We start from the raw sequence: 19,427 nt of genomic DNA, 5'->3' as shown, positions 1-19,427 counted from the left end.
ATATATGCAAACACATATTTTCAGAGATCATACACCTTAATCTCTAAATATTTGCTATCAACATCACCCAAACAAAGGCAAGCCTTAAACATAACTGTACTACTTGTAACACACTGTAAAATATTTTAATATTCTTCTTATCCTTTTAATTGTCCCTGCTATGGCTGGTATGAATCATGGCCCTCATATGTTCAATCTGTGTTTAAACCTTGTTTTATTTTATTAATTTTTTTCTCTCTCTCTTCTTTCATTCTTTCTTTCTTTTTTCTTTGTTTTTTCAAAACAGGGTTGCTTTGTGCAGCTTTGGAGCCCATGATGGAACTCACTCTGTAGACTGGACTGGCCTTGAACTCACAGAGATCTGCCTGTCTCTTCCTCTCAAGTGCTGGGATTAAAGGTGTGCACCACCACCACCTGGCTATTAATTTTCATTCTAATAAATCTAAAAACCCTTCCTTCGATAATTTATCTAACCTGTAGAGAATCTGAAAAATGAACAGTTCATTTGTCAATCTGAACCTGTAACTGGGAACTAACGTTTATCAAACACATCAACGTATACCATTCAATTATCTGGCCGGAGTACAAGAATCTACATTGCTTGATGGATATTTCATGTTCCCAGCTTAGTTTTGTTCCCCAAAGTTAAGAAAAATAACAACTACTTTTTATGTTCATTCTAAAGCCTCAAATACAGTAGTATGTCAGGGTAAAGTACTTAGTTAACAAAATGAAGGCAAAGACCAATAAATAACATGGGCTGTATATCAAGCAAAGCCAATTTCAAATGTTAGTCCTAACATCCACTGCCTGTATGTTCTTGGGAATGATATGTTCCCCGATGGTTACTAACTGGTCTTAAACTATAGAATTTTCCTATTGGCCATCAGGTTTTATTCATTAACCAATACAAGAAATATGTTTGCAGAATGACATCTCCCATCATATACCTCTTACTGAATCTCCATACTGTTTTTGGAATTATTTTCTCTGCTACTAGTGTCCTTTTAAGTATGTTCTTACTATGACTATATTTTGAAATCGTTTCCCTACATTTACTCTTCTGTATATGGATATGACTTTTCTAATACCATTTGCTGAATGCACCCTTTGGAAGTTGTCCATCTGTACTTCCTGCTTGTCCTAGTATTGTTATCTTCTTTCTCAGGTCTTTGATGAGATTGAAGATTAAACTATCACAACTATTATTCTCTCTTCCTAGTGAGATACATTAGGTACTAGACTTAAGCTTTCCTAAACTCCATTATGCCTTCACCCCAGGACTACATATATAGGTCTTAAGTTTGCATGTTCTCAATTTTCCTTATCTTAAAGCACATTTGTTATTCACTGTTTTGTATATAGTTTTGTAACAATCCTAAATCTTTTCTTTAGACTAAAAGGGGAATTGTAGTGAGATATTCACTTTGTCTGCACCTGTGGCTTTGACTATGCCCATTGGGGTGGGGACAAGGTCTGGGGAAGGGTCCCCAGGGCATTCTCTTGCTTGCAGCACAGGGACAGTGGAGCATCTGGAGGGATCTCTGGGACCAGGAACCTGCTGGTGTTCTTCTGTCTCTGTTGTAAGTTATTTCTCCCTGAATAAGCATCTATTCAGACTATCTGTTTTTCCTAATACTTATTAAACCTACGAACCTGGTGCTAGAGAAATTCCCAGGAATCTATAAGATGACCCCAGCTAAGACTCTTAGCAACAGTGGAGAGAGTGTTTGAATAGGCCTTCCCCTGTAATCAGATTAGTGAGCACATTAGTAATCATCATAGAACCTATATCCAGTAACTGATAGAAGCAGCCAGATACTGGGCCAAGCTCCTGGAGTTCAGTTGAAGGGAAGGAGGAGGGATCATATGAATAAGAGAGGTCAATACCATGATGAAGAAAAGACACCTGACCCCAGCTAGTTGGAATTCAGGGACTATGGACGGACAGTTAGGGAACCTGTGTGAGACTGAACTAGGCCCTCTGAATGTGGGTGACAGTTATATGGCTTGATCTGCCGGGGAGGCAGTGGCATCAGGACTTTTTCCAGTGCACGTACTTCCTTTTTGGACCCCATTCCCTATGGTGAGATAGCTTGGCCAACCTTGATTCAAGGGAAAGGGGTTTGGTTCTTCCTCAACTTGGTCTTCCAGACTTTGTTGACATCCCAAGGAAGGCCTTACCTCCTCTTAGGAGTGGATGGTGGCAGGAAGGGAAGGAGGTGAGGGAACTGGAGAAGGGGAAGGAGGGGGAACTTGGGTTGGATTGTTAAATAAAAAATAAAGTTTTAAATAAGAAAGAAAGAAAATGTTATACCACATTCAGAAGGACAAATATTGAATATTCTACCTCATATGTGATCTTTTTTTAGACATGTGTATTTGTTACGAGCAGTTTCTCCACCAGCCTGGTCCCACAGCCGAGTCAGCCCCAAATAGCACACAGAGATAATGTTTTAGATATAAAGCTGTTGTCCTGTTACTATTGTTTCTTATTGGCTAGTTCTCTCTTAAATATTAACCATTTTTATTAATCTAAGTATTTACACATGGTCTTATCTTACCAGAGAGAGGGTCTGGACCTTCTTCCCTAAAGTCTCTACATCTTGAATCTTCTTACTACATTTCCCAGAATCCAGCTTGTCTCCTAGTCCCACCTATCTTGCCTTCCTACTTGCCAACAGTTCTTTATTCAGTAACACATAAGATAAAAATATTTACAGAATGACATCTCCCATCATGTATTTGTGTGGGACTAAGCATAGGTACAGGTCATGAAAGTAGATAGAGGGCCCATAAGAGAGGCAAAGAGGATGTAAATAGAAAAGGAATGACTGAGGATATCAGACACAAGTTAGAAGTAGGAGAAAAAAAAAATACCAAGGGAAGAGGTGAATCAAAAAAAAAAAAAAAAAAAAAAAAAGAAAGAAAAAAGAAAATGTGGATGAAATAAAAAGAAGAAACTACAGTATGTTATATAGTTCCTTCTGAAGTACTTCAGGTTAATGCCTGAAATAAGATATTTCCCCTACTTTCCTACTTTCCTACTTTCCTCAAGAGGATGGATGGAATCCTCTCTGACCCACAAATAGTATTATTTATGAATAAATACACCACACAAAAATTTCTCATGCTATTCCAAAAGCATAAAAGCAAACAACAAAGAAAAACCATTCACCAGCTATGGAACAGCCTAGCAGCAGGACAAGGAACGTCAGCACCCAAGCACCCAGGGCCAAAGCAAAGAGACCCTTATGGAAAGGGCAGTCTAAGTCACATTTGTATGTCACTCTTTGCTATTCTTCCCATGACATCCCTAGACCTAGGAGTCACATGCATGAAGTTTTTTTTAGGATGGCCTCAATTATTATTTAAACATGTAATTTGGGCCTCTTGCTTTAGTGATTTTAGATTTCTCTTGTAAAGAAAGAAAAATGCATTGGTCACTCTTTTAACCACACACAGACTGTTAGTTTTCTCTAAAGCCAAATAATTATGTTGGTTCTCATGTCATTAGCACTTTGAAAGTTGGATCTTAAAACACTGGAATATCAACATTTGAGCATTTCCCCTTTTCCATACTAGATGTAAATCTTCTAGGGCGATGCTTAGCAATGAACTAAGACATGGCCTATAATGTGACAAAGGGAGCCGACGAACATGAGACACACCACCCCTACTTTAATTTTGCTTTGTGCATTGAGAGTTTGAAAGCACATTGTGGGTCAGAAGTGTGTGCTTGGATCACTGCTGAGATGTGCATTTCCATACAGAGAGACAAAGGAGTTGGTTTTTACTCCCAAGCCTTTTCCTACTTAAATAAAGTTATTGGCTGCCTAATGAATGTTAGCTGCAGTGCTCCCTGTGGTCAGCGGGGCTGTTGTTTAATGAATTGCTTAATGTGCTTGATTACTGTTACAATGTTGAATGAAGAAAAGGCAAGAGAGATTTGAAAGATTCACTGGAGGATATGATGAAAATGAATTGGATCAATAGGAACTTTTTGCTCGTCTCTAAACGGCACGTTATGGGCTATATTGTTAGAGTTGGAGGATAATGCAATTTTGCAGCTTGTTGTCTTTTTATAATTCACATATATAAATCTCCTTCGACAGTAAGTTTTAGGGCTGGCCTTCCTGGAGTTATAAATGATCCCTAGACTCTAGCCCTGGTTACTTACATGGACAGATAAATTAATTAGGAAAACTTTTATGCCAATTACTTTATGCCCTTGGCTTTCATATGTTTCTGAAGAGCAGCAGCTAATTAAAGATATGATTCATAATTACTGGTCGATTGAGTAGTTGAGTAATGGAATCAGGAACTTTTCCAAAGAAAAATTTCCATCACATCCTTACTAATTGTTACATAATACATAAGGATGTAGAATTCAAATACAGAGTCACTCTCTCTGAAGGGTTCCTTTCTTCCTTAAAAATGATATAATTGTAAATACAAACATGAATTCTTGTAATATTGAAGCATATAAGTAAAGGTTTCATCCTTTCTCAATGATCTTGACTTTTAAAAATGATCTTAAGTAGTTTTTACCTTTCTCATTATCAGTGCCAAAATACATTGTGCATTCTCCTAGTCCTAACCTTTTACCCAGACTTGAGAGTAAGACTGTAGAAACCCTGTATCTAGAACTGGGAGCCTGGACTACTAAGGACCACCCACTGGCATGCATTGTATTAGGAAAGTTCCCAGGCTCAGAAAAGCTCTGAATGTTAATACTTGAGGAAAACTGAAAGCCCCCAAGAGAGGCAGTTGTCAAAGTTTGTGTACATCCCAGATCTATCCTAGCTCAGGGTGATTATGGGCTTTTGTTTAAGGGAAACACAGGACCAGAAGGGCAGAGATGATCTCATGCAGAGCAATTGCTTGTGAGGCAGGAGTGCCCAGCCATGAATTGTGATGGAGGATCTCTCAGAAATGTCCTTCTCCTTCTATCTTCCTCCCTTCCTTCAGTCATCTTGTTACTGATCTTTGAATTCAGCCCTAAGAACAACTGGGTAGTTCTATAAAAGCACAAAACACTAGGTGGGCAAGAGAAGATTGGGTCAAGAATCTCATGAGTTATGTGCCATTTCTCTTGTCCAAGTGCTCAATCTTGCTATAAGACCCCCTCCCACACAAAATCAGTTCTACCCACAACTCGTGAAGTGTCAGCCTAGACACATTGATTCAATACCTAAAACACATGCAAAAAAAGAAATCCTGTTATCTTAATCTGGTCAAGAAATACTTAATGCCAAGCATGCTCAATGTCAGACACTGTGCTGTGGGATGCTGGAGAGAGAATGGAGTGTAGTCACTTTTATCAAGTCTCACCTACTATCCCAGAGCAGCAGGACAAGAAGCACCCCAAAGGGTAAATGGCAGTGATACCAGGAGGATGTAGCATTCTGAGCTGCAGTGACTTCAACACTCTGCTGGTGAAGCAGATTAACTAAAGCTGAGATTTTCATTACTGAAAGCAACTTGAAATCAGCTTTAATTTTAATTTGAATGTTGTTGAAAACACATATGCAAAAAGGCAGGTCATTTCATCTCTGAGAGTTCAGCTGTATTGAAGACTGAGTTGAGTCTAGGGAGGGGTCCAGGATGGGTTCTTCAATCTAGGGAAGAGAAATCAAGTCATGCTAAAACAGAAGGCAAAGGCTATGTGCTACAAGAACCAAATACCTGAACTAGTTTGAAGCCTCAGCTAACCAAAAAGTAGCTGTAAGCTAGCAAAAGAAAACAAGAAGATGTTATATCAACCACATGATAGGCACTGAAGATGACCTTAAGTTGGACCCTCACAAGGAAAACAAGATGCTGGCAGGAGTGTGAGCATGGATCTGAGGATTGTTTAACTGAAAATCTCCATCATAAAGATACACATCTTGGAGAGTAAATATCTTGAGTCCCAAGGGCTACTTCTCTATTTGAGATTCGTCCAAGCAGATCCAATTGTCTTCGTGGTGGTTTCAAAGTATCAGGCCTTGGTGACAAGAGCAGCAAGCATGAAATAGAATAAAAGGAAAACAACATACGTATGAATGTATATCACCACTTTTTAGGCCTTCCTAATATCAACAAATGCATGGAAGATCTGGAGAGACAAAATCTGTGGGGCTTCTAGATTTTTGGTGTTTGGCTTTGCTTTCCTAAAGTCAGATCTACCCTTTTATTTGGTGTTTCAAAGGATGCTCTGATCTCAGTGCTACCTACCTAAGAGGGCCCAAGGAGCACCTGTGTACCCAGGAAGGCAAAGTCATACACATTCAGTTATTGTCAAACATACATGAGTATAAGTAGATGGTCTCAGTTCTTGAACACATTTTCAGAAATCTGCAAAGAAAATTTAACCAAGACACAAGGCTTCCCACATCATGGCTGTACCCTCTGAAAAAAATGTTAAAGTGATTCAACTAAGAATTGCTGCCTAACTCCTCTACAAACTAAACAATTGAGCTGAAAAAGGAACGTTGGTCAGTCTCCTGAATTAACAACAACCTTCACTTCTCCACCACTTTAGCTGGTAAAAGCAGATGTCTAGCCAGCTTACAGACAGAACTTGTAGCTCCTCCACTTTCTCCCCATGTAAATGAGAAAATGATTGTGCTCTCAGAAGAACAGATCCCCAGCTCTCCAGAGCTTGTAGTCAATGACAAAATGGATCTGGCAAAAGCCGAGTGGGAAGGTCCAATCTGCCAGCATTTAAGACTGGGTCTTTTCTGCTCAGGACCAGGAAGAGAATCCCAGATGGAGGGATGCTGTACAAAGCAGGTGAGAAAGAAAGCCACAATATGAACATATACGCATATGAGATCTCTTCTCACCATCCCAGTGGAGTCACGCATCAGGTCCCTTTTAAGTTGCTGACCCGCACCTGAACCGGATGCTGAAACAAACAAGAGTGTGACACTTGTCTACCTGCTGTGCTTGAGAAGTCTCTGTGAACAATAAAATGACGCAACAGGGAATATTTTTATGACCATTTTCAGGGATGTTTCTTTAAGAAAAATTAAGGCCACATATAGGTTTGGAAAAATCCCGTTTGTACATTTATTTTTAAAAATTAGCATTCCCTGCTGAAGGGCACCAAAATCTCCTATACCCTTTTCAGGGTCCTAGTAGTGACCACTCTCAAGAATAACGGTATTTCATGACTCTGGGTTATGATGGGAAATCATAGAGGAAGTCACACTGACAGCATAAGAATAGTTGTCATTAATTCTCGACCTGAAACCTGTGTCAGGAAGACCTGACTGTTGAGCGGAGCAGCAGATGCCTTCTCCCTTCTTGGCACTCATCACTCCTGGGCCCTAAAGATAGTTCACCCTTTCCATTGTCAGACGCTAAGATGCCAGTGCTTATAGTATCTATTGGAATGGCTGCTTAGCACTATCATCTTTAAATAGTGCACTGACTCAGAAAGCCTTGTGTACATGGTTATTTCGAGCCAGACTCTCCAAGAGTGGAAACTCCTCAGGATTACATCAGGCTCTGGAGGAAGGACTAAATTCCAGCCCGGCAGAACAGCATCACATGCCTATCTTTATAAAATGAATAAATGAGTGATAAAAGCAGATTCCATACTTTCATATTCCAAAATTTTATTCCCAACTAACATCCCAAAAGGTACTATCACACAAAGTCATATACTGTTCATCTGTCAAATTCTCCAAGTAGAACGATGTTGCTAGGAACATTACCAGCAATACATTTGAGAGCCGTGAGGCACCAGTGCCGCCCTTTGGTTTCTTTTTGATCCCATTTCATACTGTTCCTCCTTACCTCCCGCTCTCCTCAAGGTCTACCTTCTCTTCCTTTGGCCCCACTTGCCTTCTTCAGGTTCCACCTACACATAGAGCCATGCCCCAGGACCTTTGCAATGGCACAAACATTTACTAGGAATGCTGTCCTTACATATCCACATTCCTGGCTTCCTAACCTATTCCATATCTTAGTTCAAATAGCTTTTTGATGAAACTCACTCTGACTTAAATTGCAATTCACAATCATCCTTGCTCAGTTCTTTTTATCCTTCCCCAAACTTCTCATTTCGAAAAGTACTAGCATGATTATTGGTTGTTCATAATCTGTCCCTTTCCATTCCCTATCACTAGATTATGAGTAATTTTGACGAAAATATCCATAGGTTTGGACCTATATTTACACTGATGTAGCCCAAGAATTTCAGAAAGTGCTTAACAAAAACATAACACTTCCTCACTATATCCAGTGAACACAGAAATGTTCTCTTTAAACAATAATTTGAGGGCTAGGGAAGTGGCTCAGTGGTTAAGGAGCACAGACTACTCTTGCAGAGATTCTAAGTTTGATTGCCAGCACCTGTGTCAAGTGTCTCCCAATCTCTTGTAACCACAGCTGCCTGGTATTCAACTCCCACCAATACCTGCACGCATGTGAACATATAACCATGCGTGCATACATGTGTATGTGTGTGTGTGTGTGTAAAACCAATTTTCTTTCTAATTATTTGCTTAGCAACAAATAGTTTAAGTTCATAGAGTAAGATGTAATCAGAAGTCCCTGCATATATGTATCACACACACCTAGTGTCTCTGGGAAGTATTAATTTCTAGATTAATTACTTAAATTAATATTAATAACTTGATCAATGATAACTTTAGTATACAGAAATTATATCATTCATTAAATACTATATATCTCCCAAATTATATCTTTTAAAAGAGGAGAAATGAGTTAAAAGGTACAACTTTAAAGTATATTTAAAGCTAGACTTTTCTTTACAAATATTTAATTTGTTGTGTTAGTTTTCTTTGTAAGCTATATAAATTACTATGAAAACACTCTGGCAATTTATTCTCCAATCAATGTTTCTTATATATCTGCTAATTATTTGTTGGAATCTCAAGGAGTATATGAGGGTGAATAGTAAATGATAATATAATCTTCAGAGTGATTGAAATATCAGAGAGTGATAAACAGCTTCAGATATTTACCAATAGAGCTCTAGACCATCTAAAAGATGGGGCCTCAGTTTGGGCAGAGAAAGAGTATTGCCAGCTTGAGTACTAGTTAAAAGCAAAATCATAGGCAGAATATAGTTTAACTCATGACCAATTTGAGGTAGTCATTAAATTCCACCTGCATTGACCCTGTAGACTTTAGGAAAACTCATGGGATAAAGAGCTTGACTCAGTCAAATAACTGTGTTTTAGAAGAGCAAGTATGATGAAGCATGACAGAAAATTTGTATGCAGTACCTCTACGCCATCTCCTGCCCTGTTCCCACTATGTGGAACACAGGGGTTCAAAGTGAAGAGCTGTAGAGAAGTCAGGGTTGGACTTAACTAAAGTGTACTATTCCTCTTGGGGAAGTCAAGCTGGAGCCTTTGTAAGAGATAGGGGGGAGAAAAAGTGTAAATTCCATTAACTGACGTCTTTCTCTGAAACTCACAGATCAAACGAATCAGCTCTCATTGATTAATGAGAAAACGATGAAAGACAAAGCATAGGAAGTCCTCTTCCTTATTTTTTAATTAAAAAAAGTATGTTTCATTTTATATACCAACCCCAATGCCCCCTCCCTCCCCTTCTCCAAACCTATTCTTCCCCCTTCCTGTGCCCCATTAACTTTTCAGAAAGGGTAAGAGGGGAACATATATGGAGGGACCCAGGAAGAGAAAATAGTTAAGATCTCTTGGACCAGAACACTAAAGGCAGGACAAGGGCAAATCATCCTGTGAGAGCCTCAGTCCAGTCCTGAGAAAGCTGCCAGCTACCTGCCATGAACTTGTTCAGACAACTGGGCCACATCTGACCCCCAGACAGGCTTTATTTGAACAAGAAAGACATCTCCACATAAAGTGGGATGGGGAGTAGAAAGGAGGGGTTGGGGGATGGGAACATGAGGGATCAAGATTATCAAGTTGGGGAAGGGACAGAGGGGGAGAGCAATGAAAGATATGATAAAAGGAGCTATTACGGGTTTAAGGAGAAATCTTGTGCTAGACAATTTCTCAGGAATCCCCAAGAATGACCCCAGCTAAGACTCCTAACAGTGGTGGAGAGGGTGTCTGGATGGGTCTTCTCCTATAATCAGATTAGAAAGTCCTCTTCTTAGTTACCTGGAATTGTCAAAATGTTGATTTGCCTAGTGTGTGAGAGATACATCAAAAAATGAACAACAACTTTAGCATGCATACTTATTTTCTTGTCTCTTTCAAAGAAGAGAACACTAATTTGGCTGTTAAATCTGACTTAAAATAACTGAGTCTAAATAAAATGCTTTCTTCCACCTTGTTGATACATGCATGTAACACTGTCATCCTTCAGATTTCAAGTGACATATGTTTTCATCACCATCTCTACCAACAAACCAGTGCTCCTGAGCCATTTCTGCTTCCCTTGCCTGCTTCAAAAAGCCTTACATTCTGTGAGGTTCTGATGAAATTTGTTGTCATTGTAAGAGATCATTTAATATTCTGTGGGCACATGCCATATGTTTTGAAAGGAAGATGATAAGTAATGTTTTGCCACTTGTTCTTGGCAAAATGCAAAATGGAGTGAAAACAAAGACATTTTCCATACATGAAGCTTTAAGAAAATATTGGGGAAAATATTGCAAACGGAATTACAATGTGCGACTTGTGAATTTTACTGGTTAGGAGGAAGTTCACAGTTATTTTCTACTACTTTACAAAAGATAGTTCTTGCACAGAGCCTTGGCAACCAGGGGGCTAAGACATACAATAATAAATCTAAGTTCTTCTTACTGAGTAGATGAGAAGAAGACACTCAGTTGAAAAAATAGATCTATCAGATTGGCCTGGAGACAAATCTAAGGCAAATCTGTTGATTAATGATTGGTGTGGGATGCTCCATCCTCCTAGAGTTGGCCTCATCCTTGGGTCCTGGGTGCCATAAGAAAATAGGCTGCCAATAAGTATCGTTTCCCAAAGGTCTCTGCTTTTTTTCCTCCTTCCAGGTTTCTATCTAGAGTTCCTGCCATGGTTTCCTTCATGATGAACATAATCTATAAACTGAAACAAGCATCCCCTTCAGGTTACTTTTGGTCACGGTGTTTATCACTGCAATATAAAGCAAATCCAGACATAAAATAAACACCAATTATGGGTCAACTAATTTAAATACACCAATATGATAAAAATTAGACATGATAGTCATCTGAGTCAGAATTGAGAAAATTGTTTTATATGTATGAGCTCTTTGAAACCTATAAACTTCCATATGTATTAATTATTAGTGCTCACTCTTTGATATGGTTATCACTAATATTTTTACAAGTGATTAAATAAAGACATCAGGAATTTTTCATTAAATTTACTCAGTATTTTATATACCTATCACAGTTTCCCATCCCTTCTCTCTTCCCATTCCCTTTACAACACCTACTCTAACCCTCACCCATCTCTCTTCTATTTCTGCTCATAAAGGGGCAGGTCTCCCATGGGTATCAACAAAGCATGGCACATCAAGTGAGGCAGTACTAAGTGTCTCCTTTTGTACTAAGATTGGGCAAGTTAATCCAGTATGAAGAATAGGTTTCCAAAAGCTTACCAAAGCTCTAAAGACAAGCCCTCTTCCCACAGCTAGGAGTCTTGCTAATAGACCAAGCTATAAAAAACTGTCCCATATATGGACAGTAGAATGCGTAGGTCAGTTCCATGTAGTCTCCCTGAGTCTTGTTCCACCTCTATGAGCTTCTATGAGCCCAGGTATGGGTTCCCTAGTGATGTCTTTGAAGCCCCAGTCTCATTCAATGTGGTAGTTTCTCAGAAAATTGAGAATTGATCAAAGACCCAGTTGTATGATTTTGGTCATATATCCAAATGGTGGTCAATCAAACTACAAAGGCACTTTCTCCACTATGTTAACGGAAGATTTATTCATAATAATCATAACCTGGTAACAACTTAGATGCCCCTCAACCAAAGAAAGGGTTTAGAAAACGTGAGACATTTATACAATAGAGTACTACTTGACTATTTAAAACAATGACATATTGAAATTTGAAGGCAAATGGATGGAACTAGAAAAAAATCACTTTGAGTGAGGTAACCCAAATCCAAATATACAAACCTGGTATGTACTCACTTGTAAGTAGATATTAACTATAAAGTAAAGGGTAACTATACTACAATCAACAGCCCTAGAGAGGCTGCGTAACAACAGAACCAAAGCAAGGATAGATGGATATCCCAAGCAAGGAGAAAAGAAGACATCTCTTGAGTAGAATGGAGGAGGGTAGAGATAAGAACATAATGGATCAGGTTGAAGGGTGGCTGGAGGGGAGATTACGGAAAAAAATGGCTGGAAAGGAGGAGGCATTTGGGGGTCAGAAACCTGGTGCAAGGGAAACTCCCAGCAATCTACAAGGATGACCACAGTCAAGGCTCTTAGCAATGATGGACGGGTAGTCTGAACTAGCCATCTCCTGTAACTGGGCAAGAAATTTTAGTGGCAGGATTGGAATGCTGGCCCAGTCATACAACCTTTTACTTACAGTCTGTCCTGCCTATGGGATGTAGGGGTTTGGTAAAGTTGACATGGAGATTGTGGGAGTGGCTAACTAATGAGTGTTCCAGCCTCAGACCCATACCACAAAAATGACTCCACCCCTGACACTGCCTGGAGTGCAAGTAACTGGAGGCTGGAGGTCTCAGGGACCTAGTATAGAGGCAAACACAAATTGAGAAAAAATAAAATAAACAAAACATACAAAAAGGTAATACAATGATGCCTAATGATATTCTGTTATACTCCCAGGTTGGTGGCTGTCTCAATTGTTAGCAGAGAGGCTTCATCCAGGAATTAATGGAAACAGATGCAGAGACCCACAGCTAAACAGTAGGCTGAGCTGGAGGAATCATGCTGAAGAGAGGGAAATATCAGGAATATGTTAGAAAGTGTCAGTGACCTCATATCTTCTGTTACTTTCCTTTGTTATTCTTTAATGAAGTAGGAAGAGTGATTACATGTGTACACATGAATATGCTATATTTAAGTCGAGGTTAGCATTAAGATATGAATTCATCTGTGTATAAACCTGAGATCCTGGCTGTTCCCCATAAAGCCAAGGGTAACATAATGGTCTAAAGCCTGGGATTACTTTATGACATTTATCTCTGTCACAAAGGAAGGTTCTATGTGAATCCCAGAATAGTGACATATTCTATGTAAAGACTAAAATACAGCCCACTATGAATCATCTTCAGGAATCTAGAGTAATGGTTTAGCAGTTAAGAGGCACTGACTGTTCTTTCAGAGGATCCTGGTTACATCCATCACACCCGTGTGAGTTGACAAATATCTAACTCTAGTGCCAGGGAGTAATTCAATGACCTCTTCTTGCTTCTGAGGGCATTTTAGTGCAAGTGGTACATATATGCAGGCAAAACGCATAAAAACAACATTTTAAAAAGAAAAAGTAAAAAAGAATCAAATTCACCTAGACAGTTGAGAGCCTATTACAGATTTTAGCCAGAGGACTAATAAAACTATCAGAACTTGAGGATACAAAGGATTCTAAATTTAAATGCTATACCCCACCCCATCACCTCCCTCTTTTTCATTCTTTCACCCCCCCGGTGTGTGTGTGTGTGTGTGTGTGTGTGTGTGTGTGTGTGTGTGTGTGTGTGTGTGAAACAAGTAAAGGACCATGAGAGAAGAAAATGCCTTAAAGGAGAGAAAAGAAGAAGAAAACAGTGGTTAATACACATGTCATGGAAGCAAGATTCAGTGATATGTAAGGAGGAAGATGGGCAATGAGATGGGTAGGAGAATGGGAGAAGACAATAATAGAGTAATATAACCAAATATGTTTGAAGGAGTACAATGAAGCCCATTGTTTATATGGTAACTTTTAAAAAATTACTTAAACACTGCTTTATTATAGGTTCAGTTTTCCTTAAGTTTATAAAATAAACAATTATAGAGACAATGAATACTATAGGGTAAGGAGAAAAACTCAGGAGTCACTTGCCAAGGATTGTACCAAATGTATTGAAAGCACATGAACAGTTAGACAAACCACTAAGTGCCAGGGTGAGGTTCTCTGTCTTAGCTATTCTCTACCTAGGAAGGGCAAGGGGCTTTGAAATGTCAAAAACATATAGCCTATAGGGACCATTCCATGACCTATTTCTCTTTTCTGTTGTTTGTTTTTTGAGTGTATGTGTATCAGGTATGTATACACATGTGTATTCAACTTTGCCTATGTGTGGCACAAGTGATTCTTCCTGTTAAGTGGAAGCTAGCGGTTGACATTAAGCATCTTCTTCCTTATATGTTAAGGCAGAGTCTCTCTAAACTTTAGCTTTCTGATCCATCTGTCAAGCTAGCCAGCTTGCTCAAGGAAGTTTCTGCTGGGATATCATGACCCTCAGGTATTTATGTGGGTATTAAATATCTGAACTCCAATGAGGAGTTCAGGGCAAACATTTTACCTGATGAGTCATCTCTCTTCTCTCAACTTTCCATCTCTCTGTGTTTTTAAAGATTTATTTCTCTAATTTTTATGTATGTGTGTTTGTATGGCGGTATGTTATATATTTGCCAGTGCCCACACAAGTCAAAAAGGACATCAGGTTACTTGGGGCAGAAGTTATTTCCAGGGGAATGTAAAAGATATAGGGTGTGTGTTGTAATGATATGGGTGCTAGGAACCAAACTACAGTCTCTTGTAAGACCAGTAAGCACCCTTATCTTCTGAGACATCTCCAACTACCAGCTTTGCCTCTGTCCATTGCAGGTACTGGCCACACATGTGGTACACAAATATAAATGCAGGAAAACGCACACCTACATACAATAAAAATAAAATGGGAGAAAATATTTTTCAAATCATATGCCCCTTAAAACCAAACGCTACTGTTCTATTTTTTCTTTTTTTGGTATTTTTATTATTATTTAAAACAATTTTCAAACTTAAATACATTTTAATCATAGTCTTCCTCTCACTCAAATCCTTCTCGATCTTTTCCTTCTCCATACCCATACAACTTTAAGCTATTTCTCAAAACAAACAAAATCTCCCCCAAACAAAAATAACAAAATACAATATATCTCACATTAACAACAACAAAAACAAAAAGCTGTAACAAACAAAAGCACACAAAAAACTGGAGTATGTTACATGTTAATTATCTACCCTGAACATGAGACCTATCATGCAATGGTTGATATACCCACTCCAGTGTGCAAAACTGATCTTCTATTTCTTAGCAGGTATAAATGAAAGTTCAGTTATTAACATATGCCCTAGTGGCTAGGTTTTCATTCATTCAATTTTTAAAAATATAGCACTGTTCTACTATAAAAGTAGCAATAAAATGACCCCTGCTAACATTGTGCTATACTCATAGATCAGTGCCTCACTCTGCCATCATCAGAGGTGCTTTCTCCTGCAGCAGAGTACCCACAAGTACCCACTAACGGGCCTTATGAAGAAAATGACAGACCTTAGAATACTCAGGGATGTCTCCATCAAATTTCTCCCTTCAAGATTGTAAGAGCCAGAGGAAATGGAAGACACCAAGAAGACAAGACCCTCTAAATCAACATGAGCAAAGCTCATATGGACTTGAAGATACTGAAGCAGAATCCACAGGACCTTCATGATTCTGGGTCTGTTTCAGGTCCTATGTGCTTATGTTATGATATCAAGTTGATACATTTTCTGGAATTTCTAAGTGTGCAAACAAGTATGTCTCTGATTCTTGTACCTTCTCTTGGGTTTTTTCCTTCTGATAATTTGTCTTGTTCACCTGTAAAGTATTAATTTTTATATTAATTTATTTTTTAATTTTTATTTTACATATCAATCCCAATTCACTCTCCCTTCCTTCCTCCCTCCCTCCCTCTTCCCCTTTCTCCCACCCTCTCATGTCCTCCGACCACCCTCCTTTCCCATCTCCCTCCCACACTCTACATGTAGGGTGATGCCCTTCAGAAAGGGTCATCTAAATCTGTCAAGTCATTTGAAGTAGGGACTAGGACTTCTCTCTTGTCTCTAGGTTAAGGGAGTATCCCTCCATGGGGAATATGCCCCCAAAGTCCTTTTGTGCACCAGGAATACATCCTGGTTCTGATTTTTTATCTTAATATATATATATATATATATATTTTAAAGTGTGTACCTCCTAGTCTCTAGTTTTCAACAGTCCTTTCCAGAATAAGTGTGAGTGGAGAACCAGGAATCACAGAGCATGCAGAATGGATGGCTTTAAGCTAATGCAGAAAATATTTATCTGATGAGAAACTACTTTGAACATGAATAAAACTTGCAGGAAAATCACATATGAGATATAATTATAAAAGGCAGCTGTTTATGCAAATTGAACCACAGAGTGCAAGGATCAGAGTTGACTGGCTGTTCCCAGTATAAATTTCATATATCTTCTAATGGACTCAACTACAAAACATGTTGGATGCTCCCAGCAGACAAGTTTGCTTCAGGGAGTAATGTTTACCTTGATGTATTGATTATTAGAAACGCAAAGACAAATTATACTGTTCAATCTGAGTTCAATACACTTTAAACTAAAATATTTTAGGACAGTTTATCCTTTGTCCTTTTATTATTCTTTATTGTAAATATGTATGACCCAGAAGAAAACTGCAAGTATGACATGATACAGGGAACAATAAGAAGAGGAGCATTTTCCCATGATCCATTTCCAAGTTTTGCAGTGCATTTCCCACCACCTCTGAAGATTTTAGAACAATTCTTTCAAAGACATTCTCCTGCATAACCTCAATAAAGCCATCAAAATCAGGAAGTTATGTTGATACATTAGCATCATAAAATCCACACACTTCCCTCAAATTTCACCACTTGTTCCTATAATGTCATTAGTGACAAAAAGATATTCCAGGTCACTGTTACCTTGGGTGTTGCCTCTCTCATCTCCTACATCCTCAGATGCTCTTTATTTTTTTCCTGTCTTGTATGACCTTGGCAGAGAACAAGCGCCAGTTTTTATAACATCCTGGAGTTGAGTTTATCTTATATATCTTTATGATTATAGTTAGAGAATTTACATAATTATTTAAAGAGTGTTTCAGACAGTATGTTTTTTTCCTTTTGCTTATTGACTCATACCTGACTTTAAAATGTTTCATTATTTATATTGTTATTATTGTAATTTGATAAAGATATGGTTAGAGACATTTCTTCATTATAAAACTCTTCCTTTTCTCCTTATATTTAGTAATTGTTTAGGAGGAAATTCAAGCACTCCATTCCTTGCTAGACTTTTACTCTCTGATGTTTAGCACCCATTGCTGTTTAACAAATGGTCATTTTCTTAATCATGCTCCCTACACTGTTGACTATGACTATGACCAATGACCTATATAGGTATCTAAAATATTTGTCATTTTGTGATTCAGAATATGCCAGGCTTCCACAGAACTTTGCAAGCTAGCTTCTGCTGTGCTTGCTTTGTTTTGATTTCCAGTGTCCACCATGGTCTTTGAACACTCCTAAGTTTCTGGAACAAGAGCTTCAAAGATTATCATCTTCTTCTACTTTCTAAGGAAATCTGGTTCCCTCTCAAAAAGTATTATGCTGAAGAAATTAAATACCTAGGACTGAAGACAGCCCAGTGGTCTAGAGCACTCGCTCTTCTTTCAAAGGCTCTAGTTTAACTTCCCGGTACTCATATATCAGCTCACAACTGTCTGCCACTCCAATTCTAAGGTATCTGATGTCTTTTTCTGGACTCTTCAAGCACCAGGCATACGTTGATAGTTGATACACAGACATACATGCAGGCAAATCACCAGGCACTCATGTGAGATTATATATCTTGAAGTAACTAACTCAAAAAACAAAACAAATAAACAAACAAACAAAAAACAAAGGCCTAGGAACTACAAGTGTTATTGAGTTGTCATCATTGCCAGACCCTGATATGTAAGTCCCACCCCACTGAACAGTGGATTGGTGACTTTTCTTGTATCTGTGATGAACAAAAGCAACTTCAGGAAGATGGAGTCATATAGGATGAAAGAATCACAGCATGGTGAGGAAGGTACAGTAGGGACAAGGCTGTTGGCTGTGCCTCCTGCAATAAAAGCTGGAGTTCCTCTCATTTCTCCCTCTTTATACCCCAGGCAATGATGCCAGTCACATCTAGGGTGGGTCTCCCCTCCTCAGTTAAATCTCTCTAAGATCACTCTCACAGATATAAATAGATGTTTATTTCTTAGTGATTCTAAATTCAGGCAAGCTGTCATTGAGGATTAGCCATCAAACAATTTGTTCCAGCTTCTCCCCCCTGCATACATTAAACATCTTCAAAAACTAGAAACTTACAATATGGTCTCTTCATTATGATTGTCACCCAATCTTCCCTCTGTGTAAACTCTTCACACGAGATCTAACATTCCACTGTGTTGCTGCTACCATCATTCATCAAGAGCTTTTCCTTTGTCAATGAATGCAGATGCTAACAAGGTCCCAAAGGCTACTTCCACTGTGCCCTTCACCTCCCACAAGTAGGTGCCCATCTTGGTCAACCCTGGTTAACAGTTCTGGTATCAAAGTATTCAAGAAGGAAAGGTAGGAAATCAGAAAGCTAAGAAAGAAAATTCTCCTTGACTGTTTACTTGGATTATATCTAGAGGCTGTATTCTCATTTTAATAATGGCATTATATGTGGATCTCTGATAATCTTTGTAGCCCATTTGAAGGGCATAAACAATATAAAATGGAGCTAACAAAATTTCCATTGGAAGACCTCAAAAACACTTCTGAGTTGAATGAAAGAAGAGTGTTCATCAAATCTGCATGTTGAGACCTCACAGAACATAAAAGTGTGCTTTCAGAGATACACTCTCCTTCACAAAAACCAAGGCAGATAAAAGGAACAGCCCCAGGAACGTTAGTAATACTTTGATTGCACATCTCTTCTCACTTACATTTCTCAATGTAGCGCTTGTGTGATCTTGAGCATTTACCTAACATTTCCAAGAGCTGATTTCATCACCCATGAAAGGCAAAGTCTTGCTTCCTTGTCAACATCACAGGAATGACATCTTGATTTTCATGAAGTAAACACTGTTTTGAATTTCTTAGTAATAGCCAGTACAGTCTCCATCTAAGATCGGGGGAAAATATATCACATAAGCTCATGATAGGGAGCCCTCCTGTGGAGCTCTCTTTGGATTTAGTGTTAAAGACAGAAACAATTTCTCCAGCTCCATAGCATGATGCCACAGCTGGAGAGAACCTACCCCTGGGATCAAAAGGGAAAGTGTGCAGGCTTTGAGTGGGCATGAAGCTGGCAGCTGATGAGTTCAAGTGAGAGAGAGAGAGAGAGAGAGAGAAAACCGAGGTTCACAGAGCAGCTGTGCCATCAAAGTGAGTAAGTCCTGGTTCTAGGCAACCAGAACTGTCTACTAGATAAAAACCATGA

This window comes from Phodopus roborovskii, unplaced genomic scaffold, assembly GCF_943737965.1.
Source record: "Phodopus roborovskii unplaced genomic scaffold, PHOROB, whole genome shotgun sequence".
In the NCBI taxonomy this organism is placed as follows: domain Eukaryota; kingdom Metazoa; phylum Chordata; class Mammalia; order Rodentia; family Cricetidae; genus Phodopus; species Phodopus roborovskii.
Note: the sequence above shows the minus strand (reverse complement) of the source record.